Source organism: Notothenia rossii (genome assembly GCF_949606895.1).
Source record: "Notothenia rossii genome assembly, chromosome: 11".
NCBI lineage: Eukaryota > Metazoa > Chordata > Actinopteri > Perciformes > Nototheniidae > Notothenia > Notothenia rossii.
In genome coordinates, this window is record NC_136910.1 from 5328029 (window position 1) to 5348920 (window position 20892).

A 20892-nucleotide genomic window follows, 5' to 3' on the forward strand; every position below is an offset into this window, starting at 1 on the left:
TTTGGCAATTTGCCGATACCGATTTTTCCCGATCCGATCTTTATGCAATGCATTAAGAGAAAAAAAGTTAAAAAGCATTCAAGTTGTCCCTTAAGGTTATTTTTTTATTTAAATTGGATATTCTATCCAACATGGATATAGCTTCTTTCTTTCACAGCAGCATTGGATCAGTTCAGTTGGGCAGCATTGGATCAAAACAAAATAAAGCTTATCAGTACTCGTTAGCTTACTGCTACAATTAGACACTGCGCCCACTCTGTTGCCAGATTTGAGAGAAATAAGCAACCAGGTCTATGAAAACAAGCCCCAAAGAAGCAACACATACATGATGTTGTGTCATTTGAAACCAAAACTAAGGCCTCAGGATGACTTTAACACTTGAACATGGTCATTTTTGTTTTGTAATATTGAATACAACATTTTAAAAAAGTATTTAAAAAAATAAAATAAAAAAAAAATCCCGATCCCCGATTTTTTTCTTCCGATCTTTTGAAAATCACGTGATCGGCTCCGATCCCCGATCACGTGATGGGATCGGGACATCTCTAGTCGTCACAGTTCTTGTGAATATTTGACAGTTTTTAAGTACATTTCACAGCATTTAAATGAACATATCATCATATTGGGAAATGTTTTAACTCACTTTATTGCTAGTTAGTTGACAAGATTGATATCGATGATGCGATGTTGGATTGCATAAAGATTTGAAGCAGGGGAAAATAGCTAGTGGAACGCCTAGAAAGTTTTCAATGTTTTCTTCGGCCTGATTACTGAAAAGGATATATTTTTCCATCTGCAGTTCACTCCTCGCATCTCTTTTTGTTATGTATGAACAATGCAATTGAGTACTTAAACCCTCAGCCTCTGATCCACAATGCAAGAAATGGTGTCGAGGAAAACAATGTTGTTTGTTTGCAGTCATTTCATTTGTCTGTGGTAACGATTTATTGATGTCAGTGAGCCACCTGGAGCTTGAGAAATACCTCAATTAGCACAAAACACATTCAAGGAAAGAAGGTTTTTTGGTCTGTTGAGAGCCGCGAAGGGAACATTGAGCAGAGAATTGTACTTTCTGCAGCTGCACTGATTCAAACCTCTTATCAGCAACTAGAGACGTTCCCAGAGCAGGTTTTACAGTGGTTGCATTGCATGATGAAGATCTTTTATAACTGGAAGTTCTGCATGATGTTGTCCTCTATTTGACGGACAATAGGAGGTGTCTCTCGTTGGAATCGTCCAAATGAGAAAGTAGGTTTAACATTAATAAGTAATAATTCCCCCAGTGTGCCAAACTTTGTTTTCACTTATTTGTTTTAATTTTTTAATTTAGTTTTTATTGAGTCAGGCACAATGAGTTTACAATCAATATGTTTCCCTTTCCCCCCCTCCCCTCCCGGTCCTAGCTAGTAAAGTAAATAAATAAATAGATACATATATAGGTAAAAATAAAGTAATGTAAAAGATAATATTAAAATAAAATTAATAGATAAGGAAATAAAGAATAATAACAATAATACATGTACCCATATACTCACATATGTATACCCACATATACACATACAAATATATATATATGTACATACCTACACACATGTACACATACACACACATACACGTACTGTACATACATACATGTATATAAAGACAAAAAAAAACACATAGTTCCCCCCTTCCTTATTCATTTAGTTTAAGTTTAATTTGTTTTCACTTATGTATGCACATGTATGTGTGGTGCATTTTTAATGGTGCTTACTTATTTATTGTCCATTTTCTTGTCACTCTCCATTGGGTTCTCACAGTTGTCGAGTCACTGTCTGATGAATTAAATCTGCCTGTGATGCAGGACGAAGGATTTTCTCATCCCTGACATGTAACAAGTTTTATAACCGAAATATTGTAAAATGGCTCGGCTAAACCACACAGAAGAGGGAACCGTTCTAAGGCGGAATTGCCCCAAAAACGAGGTCCTTTTGGTTTTTCTAACCACTTTTCCATAACTTGTTTGTCCTAAACATCTCTCACTGTGCATATGGACATTCAAACATGTTTAATTAAGAAAAATAGCTCAAGAAACACCATCTAAATTAGTAAAAAAAAACGTGAAATACTGACTTTATTTGATGATTTTACAACAGTCATTAGCATTTAAGTACTTTTAGCAAGATATGTCACTAGAATAAAAATGCTAAATAAGCACTTTAAGGATCTTGGCTTGTCGGTCATGATCGTTTTTTTTTGTGAACGGACAAATGTTGTTCCACTTTAAATATTGCATCAGCAGGGAAATGTGGGACGGAATGATCTCCTTTCCTTTGGTAAAGCAGGGTCCAGTATATCCTCTGCTAAATGAGATAACAAAGGAAGCATTGAAGCCCCTTTCCTATTATTTAGAGAACTTGAACAGCTTTCATCATGGCTGCCACTTCTTCTGGGTCATTTCCCTCCCTAAGGCAAGGCAAGTTTATTTATATAGCACCTTTCAACACAAGGCAATTCAAGGTGCTTTACAAAAATGAAAGACATTCAGACAAAGGTATTTAAAAACAGTCATTAAAAAGAAAAGATAATAAAATAAACATTAAAAGAAAAAATACATGAATGATGTTGTGTAATTTGAAACCAAAAATAAGGCCAAAGGATGAATAAAAAGTTACATGAATAAAAAGTTACAGTGCAGTTTAAGATATGAATACTTCACACAGATGAACACAACGGCTCAGTTTCAATTAAAAGCAGCGACACAACGAAAAGTCTTCAGCCTGGATTTAAACGTAGTAAGAGTTGCAGCGGACCTGCAGGTTTCTGGGAGTTTGTTCCAGATATTTGGAGCATAATAACTGAACGCTGCTTCTCTATGTTTAGTTCTGACTCTGGGGACAGAAAGCTGACCAGTCCCTGAAGACCTGAGAGATCTGGATGGTTCATCCTTTAGCAGGAGGTCAGAAATGTATTTTGGGCCTAAACCATTCAGTGCTTTATAAACCAGCAGCAGTATTTTGAAATCAATTCTTTGACACACAGGAAGCCAGTGAGAAGACTTCAGAACAGGAGTGATGTGATCCACTCTCTTAGTGTCAGTGAGGACTCCAGCAGCGGCATTCTTAATCAGCTGCAGCTTTCTAATAGATTTTTTAGTGAGACCTGTAAGACACCATTACAGTAGTCCAGTCTACTGAAGATAAAAGCATGGACACGTTTTTCCAAATCCTGCTGTGACTTTAGTCTTTTAATCCTAGATATGTTCTTTAGGTGATAGTAAGCTGGTTTAGTAACTGTTTTAATGTGACTGTTGAAACTCAGGTCAGAGTCCATGACTACACCTAGATTTCTGGCTTTATCTGTTGTTTTGAACATTGCAGACTGAAGCTAAGTGCTAACTTTTATTCGTTCTGCCTTGGCTCCAAAAACCATGACCTCAGTTTTGTCTTTTTTTAATTGGAGAAAGTTCTGACACATCCAGTCATTGATTTGTTCAATGCACTTACTCAGTGTTTTAACTGGAGAATAGTCTCCTGGTGAAATGGTTATGTAAATGTGTGTGTCATCCGCATAGCTATGGTAACTTATTTTGTTGTTTTTCATTATCTGAGCCAGTGGTAGCATGTAGATGTTAAAGAGAAGAGGCCCCAAGATGGAGCCTTGAGGTACCCCACATGTCATATTTGTCAACTCAGATTTGTATTTACCTATAGAAACAAAGTTGTTTCTGTCCTTTTAAACCAATGTAGAATTGTTTCCGAAAGTCCCACCCAGTTTTCTAGTCGGTCTAGTAATATGTTGTGGTCAACAGTGTCAAACGCAGCACTGAGATCTAATAATACTAACACTGAAGTTCTGCCACTGTTTGTGTTTAAGTGGATGTCATTGAAGACCTTTACAAGAGCACTCTCAGTGCTATGGTTTAGACGAAATCCTGACTGGAACACATCGAAACAGTTATTTAAATGCAAGAAATTACTCATTTGTTGAAAAACTACTTTTTCCTAAGGAACCTTGTAAAAAGAGAACAGATATGTCTTGCAACAGGAGAGACAGCATGTGGTTATAATTGTCCACCACTCATTTTTCCACCCATCTGGGAGTTGCCTTAATATTCTGCATATGTCTGCAAGCCTTCAGTGTCAGCAGCTCCACTGACGGTCCAGATGTGAAGATTCACAGATTTACATGAGCAGCTGTCAGCTGTCTCGCCTCTGAGACAAATATCCGACTCACCAAGTTATTGATTTTTGAAAATGTCACATCGAGTCTCGTTGGACACATAGAGGCCTGCCAGACACAAATAGATATTGGACAGGGCTCAGCCATAATTAACCTGGGAAACACTGTGACCTAGTTCAGCTTTAATACGATGATGCTAATGCAACTTATTGACTTTGACTTTGTTTATATTTGGGAACAATCCCAAGGTGCTTGATGCTCTTTTCCTCCTCTTCTGGTCATGTTTTCTGCTCGGCTGTGCACAGGGCAGTAAATCGTTTTTGGAAAAGAGATCTAAATGAACGTGAGGTTCTTCAATATGGAAAACAATGTCAGTAATCCCTTGGACACTGGCCGTGACTTTGGCTTTTCGTTAAACGTGCCATGATCTGAGTTTTTAGTTAATCAGTTTACCTTATTTTTATTAGTATTCTCACCCTGAGGAATGTCTGGTTTATGTACGGTACGCTTCACCAGATTCACCAGATGTGCGAGTGTCTGGATGAGTGGGTATTCTCAACTTAAAGGGGACCTATCATGCAAAGTGCACTTTTTTATGTCTTTTATACATGAATGTGTGTCGGGAACTCACGCAGCGTCAGAAAATAAAACCCTTTCACTTTTCCTCCGTACCCACATCTTTTAAAAACGGGGGTACAACGAGCGGATACAGATTTGCTGCCGATATGACGTAATTTCGGATGGTGGACCCACAGAAAGTTGCTATCAGAAACAATGCCTGACGTGTTTTGGACTTAATCTCGTCTTTGTTTACATTAGCAAGCCTCACTAACACTCAGAGCTAACCTGTACTGTAGAGCACATGTGTTTAAAAAGCAGGAAATAAAAAAAGGAACTCACCTTGTGATAAACCCGCAAGAGAAAAAGCATTTGAGCTCCATCCTGTTTCAGAAATAATCCTTGATGTGGTTTACAACAGGATGGAGTTTTATCACAGCAGAATTTAACTTTATCTCCGGTAGAATTCTGATCAGGCATTAGCTCCGCCTCCTCTTATATTTTTTTCAAGCTAAGGACCCAAAATCCGCGTTTCTCTAACAGGGCTGCAAAAGAGGGGTATGAGCTGTATGAGGCATGGCTACAATGGGGGATCTGTTTGGTATCTTAAGCAAAAAACGTTACAGACATGTTTTGTATAGGTATATACATATGTGTATAGGCCCTACAATATATTTTTCCAATATAGCATAATAGGTCCACTTTAATCTTCATGGTTGTCTGGTCTAAGTGGGTTTTAAAAGCTGTCAAAGTAAGAGGCCGGTTGAAATTTGTCCCAAAAGGTCTGAAAAATGAAAGGAAAGACAATGAAATCATAAAAAGTGTTAATGAGTGAAAGGCTGACGGGGATAAAAACAAAGAGGGAAGAAAGACAACTCGAGGGCATGAAGGTGTAAGCATTTTAATCTTCAGCTTTATTGCGTGTTGCTCTTCATTCTCTGCGAGTAATAAAAACAAATTACATAATCCAGTTTACATGTCCACCGAGGTTTCTGCAGAAATGCGTGACACTGATCTGTGGCTCCAGTGAAGGAGGTGGGCAGGAAGTGATGTAACATCGCCTGAACAATGCATACAAGCTGCTGAACATACAGCACAGAAACACCTCACTGAACCTGAAGATCACTCACACTCACCAGCATGTGACCGTTTTTAATTAAATGTAAATTCAATTATGAAACTAAAAATGATAACAGCATGGATTTGGCATTTGGTATTATTGTGTGCCCTTTGTTATCCCCGTTTAAAAAGTATTCCACAGTATCTTCTGATGGAGAAAACTAATGTTTGTTGGCCACAGCTGACTTTAAATTGACTGGACTTCTTTCTGCGGACTGATATGAATGCACGTAGTCCCTTGATCCTCCTTAGCAATGGGCTGTTCTCCTTAGCAACGGTCTGTTTTCTTTAGCAACGGTCTGTTCTCCTTAGCAACGGTCTGTTCTCTTTAGCAATGGTCTGTTCTCCTTAGCAATGGTCTGTTCTCTTTAGCAACAGCCTGTTCTCCTTAGCAATGGTCTTTTCTCCTTAGCAATGGTCTGTTCTCCTTAGCAACAGTCTGTTCTCCTTAGCAACGGTCTGCTCTCTTAGCAACAGTCTGTTCTCCTTAGCAATGGTCTGCTCTCTTTAGCAATGGTCTGTTCTCCTTAGCAACGGTCTGTTCTCCTTAGCAACGGTCTGTTCTCCTTAGCAACTGTCTGTTCTCCTTAGCAATAGTCTGTTCTCTTTGGCAACACACAGTTCTCTTTAGCAACTGTTTCTTCTCCTTAGCAACAGTCTTCTCTCTTTAGCAATGTTCTGTTCTCCTTAGCAACAGTCTGTTCTCCTTAGCAACGGTCTGTTCTCCTTAGCAACAGTCTGTTCTCTTTATCAATGGTCTGTTCTCTTTAGCAACGGTCTGTTCTCCTTAGCAACGGTCTGTTCTCCTTAGCAACTGTCTGTTCTCCTTAGCAATAGTCTGTTCTCTTTGGCAACACACAGTTCTCTTTAGCAACGGTTTCTTCTCCTTAGCAACAGTCTTCTCTCTTTAGCAATGTTCTGTTCTCCTTAGCAACAGTCTTCTCTCTTTAGCAATGATTTGTTCTCCTTAGCAACAGTCTGTTCTCCTTAGCAATGGTCTGGTCTACTTAGCAACGGTCTTTTCTCTTTAGCAACAGTCTGTTCTCCTTAGCAACCGTCTGTTCTCTTTATCAATGGTCTGTTCTCTTTAGCAACGGTCTGTTCTCTTTAGCAACAGTGTTTTCTCCTTAGCAACAGTCTCTTCACGTTAGCAACAGTCTGTTCTACTTAGCAACGGTCTGTTCTACTTAGCAACGGTCTGTTCTCTTTAGCAGCAGGCTGTTGTTTAGCGAAAAACAAACAACCTGTGGAATGTCCAAATTGACCAATCAGAATGGAGTATTCAACAAAGCCGGACAAATAAGATATGGACAAATAAGGGTGTCATAGATGTATTGTCACTGTCTTTCAGCTGTTAGAATATCTTTCTAAAATAACAAGAGCAGCCGAAGTGAAGCTGGAGATAATGAAAGAAGTAATCCTAGAAAAGGATTTTCAGCACTGTAAATCTATGAAGGTAAAACTCTCCTCAGGCACTTCACAATTGTTTAAATTGTTAACTGTTACCAGCTATATAATAACCTTTTGACATCAATGAACAGATTATACAAAGTAATAATGTGTTTAATTTTAATTTTAATTCAATTCAATCCAGGCAATTACACTTTTGTCCACCTTTTTAGTTGATGGTTTTTCATTAACATAGTGTAAATAATGACCAATTTGACTCAAGTTCACAAGTAGGAACTATGACTTCAAAGGTGTTATTATGTACTTTTTCTATTTGAAGGTTGGACATAGATAGAGATATAGATACCTGTTACTGTAGTACAAACACATTCTTTTGGCAATTACGGCAACGATCCAACAGAATTGCTTTATGAGATAACATCAATGAGCAAACTATACTGGTTTGTTATTGGTCCATTTGGCTCTGTTGCCTTGCTTTAATGTTTTAACAATAAAACAATCTGGAAGATATGCACTAATAGGTTTTCTAAAAGGTATTCGCTGTTGTAAAATAATCCTATCAAACCTGTGAAGAGGCATCATGTGAGTCATTAGGAAGCACCTCTTGTTTACATTTAAAAGGCAAGTCCTTGCTCTTAAAATTGGGCCCTTGTTACATTAGTGCTGTAAACGGAGTCTTCTGTTGCTTAAAGGCTGGATCATCCTATCCCAGATTCAGCAGACTGGCATCCATTAAACAAACAACTATATTAGAAGTCTTGTAAATGTGCAGTTCAAATTACTGCAGATCTTTTTTGTTTTGTTTTCCCATGGTGTATTTTTATATCTGCCGTGTTGTATTGATAAGTTGAGGGAGCTTCTGGAGGATAGACGAGAGATATGGGTCGAAACTTCCAGTGGGATCAGGGATTCTCCCTTTGATCCACCAGCTCATTAATTAACCATAAACAACATCAAGAACACGAACAACAATTACAAGCCAGCAACTCAGAGTCTCCGCTGTTCAGAGAGTAGATGCTGTTTAAAAAAAAGAATATTCGCGATATGCCTGTATGATGCCCGTTGTCTTCCCTTTGTAATACAAGTGACTGTGACCCTTAAAAAGACAAAATACTGCATAATGCATGCTACTCCTCTCAGGATGAAGCAGCTGTATCTGTTTGAAGTGAGCACAATAGCCATTTTAGGCCTTATCAAATGATCTTTTCACTTGAATTATTGTAAGTAAATATAATGATTTGATAGGACTCTTTTCCTCATAATACCGTCATGACATCAGTGTTTCAGGTAAAATGTGTGTGCATGTGGATGAATCTAGGGTGCATTCACACCTAATAGTCCGCTTCTCTGGTGCGCACCAGACGACAGTTTGTTACATTGTTTCATTTTTCAGAAGGTACGGTTTGCGTTCACACGGGCAAAACTCAAACGGACTATAAACTTTAAACACAAGTTATGTGCTCGGAAATGCTGTTCAACCATTGGTCAGACATTAAGGGGGTAAAAACGCATGTGGTGTTCTTACTTTTATGTAGCTGGCGGAGAATTTTTACTTTACACAACACTGTTCAACACTCTTTAACTAAACAACCGCGGATGTCTTGAAAGACTCTTTCGCTAAAGATTTTGAAGATATCTGCGTTCTTGTGACACGTAAATACTACGCTTCCTATGTTTTGGTGCGGACTGCGTTCACACCAGCAATGAACCGCTCCAGAGTTTGCAAGCAAGCGCTCCGAGACCACCTATTTTAGTGGACCAGAGTCCGGTTGTTTAGTTCACTTAAGAGGTCTCGGACTGCATTCACACCGACCCAAATGAACCGCACCAAGCGGCTAAACGCAACAGGGTTCGATTCAACCGGACTATACAAGGCAGTCGTGAACGCACCCTTAAAAGACCCACACTAGAGTAAAATGATCACACCAGCATTACATCTTAATGTTCCGGCTATATAGCTTTAAAAGTGTGTATGTTTATTAAAGATATCATCTACTTTCTGTATTGAGCCCAGCAGGGATCAACTCCCGGCAGTATTTAAGGTTTAAAAGTGTGTTCACAACAAGGTAACAACTTACTTTCTTGTTTGTTTTACCAGCTTTGTAGTCCGTTTGCTATAAGCCCCAAAACTTTGGATCGCTGTAAATCCTTTCAATGTCAAACGGCACCTAAAATAAAAAAGGGTTGACAATTTTCCCACACAAAACGTGTTGTAATTTTGAAATGAATGAGTCCTTGAGTTCAGAAAAGGGCACCTGCCTGTTTCTAGCCCACCAGTGTGACATGTGTAACTTGCAGTAGATTTGATCAGCTCTAGCTCGTTGGCTGATTAAGCTAACGCTAGATCTGTTAACTCTTTCTCTGACTGACTTTGTAATGTCTCCTGGTCACTATGCATAATTGATAAGCAAAATAAATCTTTTCTTTAAGGCCTGAGCAGCCACTGGGACAGAGAAAGCTCTTCTTGGAAACACACTATGTGACATAGCCTTCCCTGTATTTTCACATCAATAATGTTTCCAGCTTACTCGTGTTTAATTTGACAACATACTTCAACATTGAGGCTAAAGCTGTAAACAGGAAATGTTGAATAAAAAAGCAGCATTCTTCTTGCATTGCAGCGTAGAGCTTATAAATTATAAATTTCATCTGTTTGGCGGCTAAATTATGTTAGCTATAGTTAGCTAGCTAAATACACTAAGGTTATCGCAATTTCTTTGTTGACAAAACTGCCTCTGGCGGACTTTCTAATGTCTTAGCTAAAGCTAATCTGACAAACAAGTATCATTTGTAAGTAAAGGATCTCCTTTCACTCTGGTTTGCCTCTAAGAAAGTAAATCCTTCTCTTTGTATCTGGAGGAATATGCGGAACTGTTATACATGGAGCCTTCCTTTAAGGCCTGAGCGGGTCATAGTAAAGCTCTTCTTGGAAACATACTATGAGACATGAGCCGCTTTCACACCAAGTACTTTGCCGTACTTAGTGCCCCGGCACTTAGTGCCCCGGCACTTAGTACCCCAGGCAGGGCACTAAGTACAGATCGCGTTCACACCGGAATAAGTTCGGAAGATTAGGCAAATGAGCCGCTGACGTCACTTCTTCTTGTTCTTCTTCTTCTGCTTTGGGTTTACTGGCAGGCCGCAAACCACTTCACGATGTATACTGCCACCCGAAGTCCCCGGCCGGAAGTCCCCGGAGTTGGGAACTGGCTTCCGAGTAAATCGCCAGAACGCCAACACCTCCTCATCTCCACCGCTCCCATGTTTTCTTTTGTGTTGCAATAAGTTAGTCTCTCTGCGTTGGTGCGCGGGGCTAATGCTAATGCCAGCAAATACAATGGCGGCTTCACAAAACTTTTCAGAGTTTTACGGGGCGTGGTTTGCAATTCGCCCAGCCAATAGAAATTGGTACTTTTGTCTCCCCAGGAAAGTACCACCTTTCTAGCAGGCACTGAAAATGGGGGTAAAAGTTCCTTGCACTAAGTACTCTTTTTGGTGTGAACGCAAAATAAAGGGTACTAACGGAACTAAACGGGAAAAGTACGGGGAAAAGTACTCCAGTGTGAACGCGCCTATGGCCTTCACTGTGGGCCTCTTATCCCATAAATAATGTCTCCACTTAACTCACTTATACCTTGACATACCGGATAACATGCTCCAACATTGAGCAGCGTAGAACTTATTGATTATTTATTTCATTCAGTTTTACTGCTCTGTTTACATATTCTTTCGGTTTGTATTTTCAAACTGTATTTTGGGTAACATTGGCCAACCAAGAATATCATCCAGGGCTCACAGAGGGAAAATACTACAGTAGATGTTTATGTTAATACACCACTGTATACAATGTAATATAGACGTTTTTATATATGAATTGTTGTTATACAGTATATGTTAGTACAATGTAGATGCTTTGCTCTATTTATTTAGTTTACATAAATATTTTTCTTTAGATTTGTTGCTTTATTTGTATTTTTAGTGTATTTAATTGTATTCTAAAGTTGAGCAACAGGTTTTTTTAATTGTTGTTAATTGTTAGATTTTTTCCAAGCCCACAGACTGATATATTGATTTAATGATGTGCTCCTTGTTTGAAAACGTTCCTTGTGCGCACACTTGCCCACGGATCTTGATCAACCTTTGCAAAGGTGCGCCAAACTTATTTTCTCAAGACAATCAAACCAGACTTTTTGGAGAGTGTGTTAAAGAGGCAGGTGCCTAAATGGAGCGTGGGTGATTTAAAGTATTCAAGCAGACAGTATGAGAGCATTTTTTGAACATTAAAGCATGTAAACCAAGGCAGAACCAATATAAATGTTAGCTCTGATAAGACAGGAATGTTCAATTTACCTACTTCTGATCTTTTGGCATCATGGAAGCAGGTTCATTCACAAATAAGTGAAAACATGTGCTACCATGTATCCATAGCTACCAGCTGACTGTCATTTAACACGCTATCTTCACACTAGCAAAGTCCTGTCAGTGTATATTAAAATTCAGACTCCTGATGCTTAAAGGGACTACTTTCCGAATGTAAACCTAATCTTAATCTGTCCCAACACTTCTGGCACCCGCAGCCCGGCAGAACATGCACTAAGAGAGGGCTTTAGTTCCTCACTGTTCATCTGGGTGTGATGAAAACACCCCGGAATTAAAGCTGACAGACTCTGCTTTAACTTTGCGTTTCAAAGTAATATTACTGCTCACCCAAAAAAACATGTGTGATCCAAGCGCTGGTGGAGCTCTCTGTGATGCAGCAGTGACAAAGAGCTCCAGATTTAGCCTCTTTTTATAAACCATTTCTGTCTTTTTCTATTGGTCCATCTGCCGCTCTCATGCGCTCTCACACTTCCTAACTCATCTCTCTTTGTATCTCTTTTTTCACCTCGGTGCAGAGTGGACAGCACAGCTTGTGATGTCTATATCGGGCCTTTCTCACCCTCTTTTATGTATCTTGTTTTCCGTCTCTCAGCCGTGCGTCTTCCTGCAGCAGCTGTGTTGAAGTGAGTCAGAAACGCACAGATAGAGACACGCTACTTTTAGATTTACACAGCCGCCCAGAATTGGCGGTTTTCCGGGTGACGCTTCGCCCAGTTTAAAGGTCCCCTATTATACTGTCTTTCATCAATATATTATAGGTCTCAGATGTATCCGGAACCTGTCTCTGATTGGCTGGAACACCAAACAGATCATTGCAGCGTTACCCATAATCCCCTCTGTTTCAGCCCTGTTTCCAAAAGTGCTAATTCTCTCTCTATTACTTTAGATGAAAATAAGGAGCCCCTCCCCACGCCCCTCTGAGAGACATTTGGTTACAAAGAACTCAATGGTGCTCTAGGAGGAGATTCAGGTGATAAGGGGGGGGGGGGGAGGTTACCTTGGTTGCTGATTGGCTAATGGTTACTCCAAATGGATCAGGACAAAAAGAGAGAGAATCTTTGTTCCTGAAACTTTCAGAGTCTCTTTCCACAGAGGGGACACATGTTGATGTAGAAGAGACATGGAGAAGAGGGGACACATGTTGATGTAGAAGAGACATGAAGAAGAGGGGACACATGTTGATGTAGAAGAGACATGAAGAAGAGGGGACACATGTTGATGTAGAAGAGACATGGAGAAGAGGGGACACATGTTGATGTAGAAGAGACATGGAGAAGAGGGGACACATGTTGATGTAGAAGAGACATGAAGAAGAGGGGACACATGTTGATGTAGAAGAGACATGAAGAAGAGGGGACACATGTTGATGTAGAAGAGACATGAAGAAGAGGGGACACATGTTGATTTAGAGAAGAGACATGAAGAAGAGGGGACACATGTTGATGTAGAAGAGACATGAAGAAGAGGGGACACATGTTGATGTAGAAGAGACATGAAGAAGAGGGGACACATGTTGATTTAGAGAAGAGACATGAAGAAGAGGGGACACATGTTGATGTAGAAGAGACATGAAGAAGAGGAGACACATGTTGATGTAGAGGAGACATGAAGAAGAGGGGACACATGTTGATGTAGAAGAGACATGAAGAAGAGGGGACACATGTTGATGTAGAAGAGACATGAAGAAGAGGGGACATATGTTGATTTAGAGAAGAGACATGAAGAAGAGGGGACACATGTTGATGTAGAAGAGACATGAAGAAGAGAGGACACATGTTGATGTAGAAGAGACATGGAGAAGAGGGGACACATGTTGATGTAGAAGAGACATGAAGAAGAGGGGACACATGTTGATGTAGAAGAGACATGAAGAAGAGGGGACACATGTTGATGTAGAAGAGACATGGAGAAGAGGGGACACATGTTGATGTAGAAGAGACATGAAGAAGAGGGGACACATGTTGATGTAGAAGAGACATGAAGAAGAGGGGACACATGTTGATGTAGAAGAGGCATGAAGAAGAGGGGACACATGTTGATTTAGAGAAGAGACATGAAGAAGAGGGGACACATGTTGATGTAGAAGAGACATGAAGAAGAGGGGACACATGTTGATGTAGAAGAGACATGAAGAAGAGGGGACACATGTTGATTTAGAGAAGAGACATGAAGAAGAGGGGACACATGTTGATGTAGAAGAGACATGGAGAAGAGAGGACACATGTTGATGTAGAAGAGACATGGAGAAGAGGGGATACATGTTGATGTAGAAGAGACATGAAGAAGAGGGGACACATGTTGATGTAGAAGAGACATGAAGAAGAGGGGACACATGTTGATGTAGAAGAGACATGGAGAAGAGGGGACACATGTTGATGTAGAAGAGACATGAAGAAGAGGGGACACATGTTGATGTAGAAGAGACATGAAGAAGAGGGGACACATGTTGATGTAGAAGAGACATGGAGAAGAGGGGACACATGTTGATGTAGAAGAGACATGGAGAAGAGGGGACACATGTTGATGTAGAAGAGGCATGAAGAAGAGGGGACACATGTTGATTTAGAGAAGAGACATGAAGAAGAGGGGACACATGTTGATGTAGAAGAGACATGAAGAAGAGGGGACACATGTTGATGTAGAAGAGACATGAAGAAGAGGGGACACATGTTGATTTAGAGAAGAGACATGAAGAAGAGGGGACACATGTTGATGTAGAAGAGACATGGAGAAGAGAGGACACATGTTGATGTAGAAGAGACATGGAGAAGAGGGGACACATGTTGATGTAGAAGAGACATGAAGAAGAGGGGACACATGTTGATGTAGAAGAGACATGAAGAAGAGGGGACACATGTTGATGTAGAAGAGACATGGAGAAGAGGGGACACATGTTGATGTAGAAGAGACATGAAGAAGAGGGGACACATGTTGATGTAGAAGAGACATGAAGAAGAGGGGACACATGTTGATGTAGAAGAGACATGGAGAAGAGGGGACACATGTTGATGTAGAAGAGACATGAAGAAGAGGGGACACATGTTGATGTAGAAGAGACATGAAGAAGAGGGGACACATGTTGATGTAGAAGAGACATGGAGAAGAGGGGACACATGTTGATGTAGAGGAGCGTGAAGAAGAGGGGACACATGTTGATGTAGAAGAGACATGGAGAAGAGGGGACACATGTTGATGTAGAAGAGACATGAAGAAGAGGGGACACATGTTGATGTAGAAGAGACATGACGAAGAGGGGACACATGCTGATATAGAAGAGACATGAAGAAGAGGGGACACATGTTGATGTAGAAGAGACATGAAGAAGAGGAGACACATGTTGATGTAGAAAAGACATGAAGAAGAGGGGACACATGTTGATGTAGAAGAGACACGAAGAAGAGGGGACACATGTTGATGTAGAAGAGACATGAAGAAGAGGGGACACATGTTGATGTAGAAGAGACATGGAGAAGAGGGGACACATGTTGATGTAGAGGAGCGTGAAGAAGAGGGGACACATGTTGATGTAGAAGAGACATGGAGAAGAGGGGACACATGTTGATGTAGAAGAGACATGAAGAAGAGGGGACACATGTTGATGTAGAAGAGACATGACGAAGAGGGGACACATGCTGATATAGAAGAGACATGAAGAAGAGGGGACACATGTTGATGTAGAAGAGACATGAAGAAGAGGAGACACATGTTGATGTAGAAAAGACAGGAAAATGTGGATTTTGCATAATAGGGGACCTTTAAAATGTTAAAATGAACTTTTGATTTCCTGCGACTCGGCCTCCCGTCTGCCAGGAATGAAAAAAGATGTTCCTTGAAGTTATGATGTCCCTGCCCACTATGAAAGGGTCTCAGTTGTAATACTAGCACTAAGAACCACCTGCGATTAGTCTTTATGTAACACCACTAGGGGTGTAACGGTATACGTACCCGTACCGAAAACGAACCGAAACGTGACCTAAAAACCGAGGTACATACCGAACCGGAATGTTTGTGAACCGTTCCACCCCTAAACACCACAGAACATGATAACCCTCCCTGAAGATGTGGTCTTTTGGGAAATGCTGCAGTTGAATTGGAAAGGAGACAAACCCCCTGGATTACATTTTGAAGAAGTATTTTTCATCAGAAAGAATGAAATACGACGTTTGGACTGCGTTTAGGGGAGCATGTGGAAACAGAATGATGGATTGATATGTAAGACTGAAGGAAAAGGGCTATCATTTCATCTGGGATTTTGCAGCTTTGTGTCATTTCTTTCATTGGTGGGTTCATTAATGAAAAGCATGTAACTATAACAGTAATATTGATGCTAACGAAGCTCATGGGATTCATTCTTCAAATCATCCCTTATTTTTTAATACACTTTCTCGGTTTCTTAACTTTTAGATTCCAGCAACAATATCTAAAAATGTATCGTGGGGAGATCATTATCCATGCTAATCTATGACTATGCTCAAGGACATCTCATGGTTAACAGTTATTTCATAATTTCTAAATGAATCCTGCAATTTTTTCTTTTTCTTTTTCATTTTAACAAATCAAGACAAGACATATCCTGACATAGGTCGTTTTCATTCAAATGACAGATGGTTACATAACAAAGTATAATTAATAATTAAATAAAGCAAATCCAGTATAAATTGAAATAATTAAGTAAATAATATAAATAAATACAAAATAAATAAATAAAGTAAAATCAAATAAATACGAATGAAAGCATTTTACATAGGGACTGACCTCTTTGGCACAGCAGGATCAGATACACTGGGACTTTCCCATAGTATTCATCTAAAGTTTGGTTCATTTTCAACAACCCTCTTCAACCAGCGATACATCCAGCATTTCAACAATAGCCTAAAAATAAGCCTTACATAGTCTGTCGCAGAATCACAAATCTTTTATTAGCCCGCATCGGACTATTTACTGCGTTACAGCTGCACCGCTACAATGCAGGTAAAAAGCAAAAGACAATAAGAGTTGACTTGCATATTAAATAAAAAGGTAGTTCATTTTAAAAGGCATTTTTCATAATAAAAAAACTGACATCTAAAGAAAAGTGAGGTCTAATTTTGAGCCAGGGTATCTGCAGATTATTCCATCCCAGACTTGTTGAATTTAGGCGTGAAACGAGATGAATAAATCAATGTTTTTTTGTTAAACTCATCAACGCCATCTTGCCGTAAGGGAGCCTGGAGGGACAATTGAGTGAGATTGAACTCTGCTTTGTTTGGGAGGAAGAGGGAGACACCTGAGTGTTTGTGAGAATACACAAGTGATGTGTTTATCAAACAGTACATTAGTTTCTCTTCCTGTTGCTGCGTGTGTTTTCTTCTTTAAACACAGAACCATGCCCTTATTGAGTTCATGCATTTCTCTTGGCTTATCACCATAGCAACGAATACAAAAGACACACAAATATGTTCTGTCTGTAACCTTTAATCTCCTCTTATCGTCCAACTCTTGTTGTCCTCTCCATACCTCTTGTTTGTCCTTTTACGTGTTTTCATATTCTCCCCCTTCTCCTGACCTCATTTCTCCTCGGCATCATATTTCCAGTCGGAAATAAGGTTATTGGGTTTTGGGTCAGTTGTAATAACTCCTTTTTTTAGAGGGGCTCAACCAAGCCAGGGTTTTCTTAGCCTTTTTATCCAGGCCATTTGAGTTTGGTGCAGCTTATATCAGATCATAAACTGAGAGGAAGAGGCACAAAGAGATCCTGTAAAGATGGCAGAGGAGGAGTGTGAGGTGTGTGTGTGTGTGTGTGTGTGTGTGTGTGTGTGTGTGTGTGTGTGTGTGTGTGTGTGTGTGTGTGTGTGTGTGTGTGTGTGTGTGTGTGTGTGTGTGTGTGTGTGTGTGTGTGTGTGTGTGTGTGTGTGTGTGTGTGTGTGTGTGTGTGTGTGTGTGTGTGTGTGTGTGTGTGTGTGTGTGTGTGTGTGTGTGTGTGTGTGTGTGTGTGTGTGTGTGTGTGATGGCTCCAGCAGTGCGACAGTTGCATCAAACTAAACCCTGCAGGCCACAGTAAGCGTCTGATGGAAAACAACTATTTGCCTCGCTGCTCCGCTGTCATATCGGGTACAAATTTGTTTTTGCAGCCATATATAAAACATAGAATCCTCTTTGCTCTGCAGCTGTTGTTGTGTGGGGGGAAGTTTTTATTTTTCTTCAATATATGATTTGTTCTGTTGGTTCAACAAAATAAAATGTGGCTTTCTATTTGTTTTTTATTTGCACATGAAATAAACAATACCAATGTGTCTATTACTTAGTGTAACTACCATAGAAAGCTAAGTCCACTGCAGAGCATACAATAAGTTCATACAATATGTGTCATCATTAATCATGTGGGGGTCGGATCTTTCACACTGTAGACCAGGGGTGTCAAACTCAATTTCATCACGGGCCACGTAGGATGTATGGTTGCACTCAAAGGGCCGGTTGTAACTTTGAGACTATATAAAAAATACATACATAAATATTTAATATATATAAAATAATCCATTATATTATATTACTGCCTCTGCTTTGGATTATTATCTGATAGGGTAATAACTTCATAATTAACTACGTCTGAAAGCAGAAGTCTAGGGCAAGTAATTGCAAGTCTCTTCAGTGAGAATGTCGCAAAATGATTTAAAAAGAAAAGCTAAATTCTGAGGGGAAAAAGTTAAAAAAAAGAAAAAAGAGTGACATTTTGAAGCAAAAAAAAGTGACATTAAAAAAAAGAAAGAAGAGATGCATTGTGGGACATGTAGTTTATGGGCAACGTGCTTCTGTAAATCACCATGTAACCATATAATAAACATATTATATTCTTTCAGAGCTCTTGTGGGCCACATGAAATGAAGTCGTGGGCCGGATTTGGCCCCCGGGCCTTGAGTTTGACACCCCTGCTGTAGACAATTACATTTAAGAAGAGAAATGGCCATTAAAAAAGAGTTATGAACAGAGAAATGGAAAAAGGGTTACAGTATTTTTCTTAGCTTACGAAATCTAGGCATCAAATTGTCCTTAAAGACTATAGGATTCGTCGTTTTAAGAACACAGGTTTGACCAATTCTGTGATTTAAGGACACCTAAAGAATCTGACGCAGACTTTCCTTACGTTCTTTCTGTAGAATTTTTTTTTTAAAACTGGTCAGTGAGGGACATTGCTGGAGATTAGCTTTCTACTTTTGGCGATTGCTTGTATGCTTCAAAATCTTAAAGGTTGTTTCAATATGTGGAGACAATCCTGTTGAACAAAGCGTATAAGCTTCATAAATATGTGTTTGTGCCACTGAAAATAAATCAATGGAAGCATCTCATTGGCTTATCTGGTTTGGCCTTCGAACAATATCAATGTATTGCTCCCATGACCGTTGTTGATGAAGAGTGTGTCTGTGTGATGGTTTATCACTCCTGAGAAGCAGGGGACAATTTGTAAGGTTGCTTTGAGGGGGTCGTAAAGACTGAAACAAGCGGTCCATTTACTTTTTATTATCATTTCCATGAACTCAACAGGTATGCAAAAGGAAACGTGTAAACGTGTTGCTGATTTAAAAATGTTCACCATATTCTGTTCACTTCAGCTTCAGATCAGTAACAGTAGGACGCTGTTTGTAGCTCCATGTCTTACAGTACTAGTGTAGACCCACTGTATCCCAAAGCAGACGCCATCGTCCTGTCAGCTTGAGTTTCGCTGTCAGGTTCATTGTGATGTTTTTATAGTTTCACCCTGAAAGCTTTTCAACTTGATACCGCACCGGCTTGACGGATATTGTAAGCTAGTCCAGCACCTTCAGGACTAACAAGTTCCTGTTCAGGTTGTGAGTGTCAGGAAATAAGTGTTTGACACACACACACACACACACACACACACACACACACACACACACACACACACACACACACACACACACACACACACACACACACACGCCCACGCAGCCTTCAATGCACTTCTCCTGTTAGGAATAAAATCCTCCCTCTCGCCTGTTATTATGTGTCTGACATGATATGTGGATCCCTTTTAAAGTCAGTCGTTTGTTCCCTTTCTGTGTTTTGTGTATCTTTGTTGTTTAAATGAGCCGTTATACTCCACCTAATTCGTTCTGACTGTGCCCCTAAGCTGCACCTTCAGCTGTCTCCATAACAAATTCATACCGCTCTGATCTCCTCTTTCCTCGTTTATTTAGCTTTGTTTGTTTTGATTCCTGCAGCGGCTAAAAAGCCTGCATCCTGCAGATATTCGTCGGCCTGCAGGGGGGGGGGGGTCTTTTGGTGGCCCTCGAATATAGAAATGTCAGCGACAGAGTGGGACAAAGCATCTGATTAACGCCGATTGCATGTAAGGGTCCAGGCATGAGCAAACGAGCGCTGAACGCTGGCTTTGCATCCTAATGACCTACGTTAATATCAGAGAGGGTGAACTTGTTTAAACAAATTGGCAACGCTAGCACACACAGCCTAATATAGAGCACTATGCTGTGTGTAGAACACACACACACACACACACACACACACACACACACACACACACACACACACACACACACACACACACACACACACGCGCGCACACGCACACGCACACGCACACGCACACACACAAGCGTGCCACAACGGAGAATGCCAAACTGATTAACTCCCTCTCACTGAGAATTAATTGGGTTTCTTCACGCTTAAAATTAATTCCCTCTTTTATAATGTTCTATTTAAGAGTCGTGCTGGATAAATAATAAGAGGTGTGGGACGACGTGGAGTGTTTAAGAGTGGACTTCCTGGTGCTGAGTGGAGAATGACAGGATGTGACACAGACTTGATTTAATTTAGTGAAGCCTCTTATTGTTATGTTGCCGTCTTTTTGTTTTGTATCTCTCTCTTTGTGTCTCTTTGTGTCTCTTTGTGTCTCTTTGTGTCTCTTTGTGGTCTCTTTGTGTCTCTTTGTGTCTCTTTGTGTCTCTTTGTGGTTGCTTTGTGTCTCTTTGTGGTCTCTTTGTGTCTCTTTGTGTCTCTTTGTGTCTCTTTGTGGTTGCTTTGTGTCTCTTTGTGGTCTCTTTGTGTCTCTTTGTGTCTCTTTGTGGTCTCTTTGTGTCTATTTGTGGTTGCTTTGTGTCTCTTTGTGTCTCTTTGTGTCTCTTTGTGGTCTCTTTGTGTCTCTTTGTGGTTGCTTTGTGTCTCTTTGTGTCTCCTTGTGGTTGCCTTGTGTCTCTTTGTGTCTCTTTGTGTCTCTTTGTGTCTCTTTGTGGTCTCTTTGTGTCTCTTTGT

At 40.1% G+C, this 20892-nt stretch overlaps 1 protein-coding gene across 1 annotated transcript in view; it reads left to right on the forward strand.

Annotated features, from left to right (window-relative positions):
- Positions 1–20892, forward strand: part of snx29 (sorting nexin 29) — a 106570-nt gene that overhangs the window by 20931 nt on the left and 64747 nt on the right. The window lies entirely within an intron of this gene.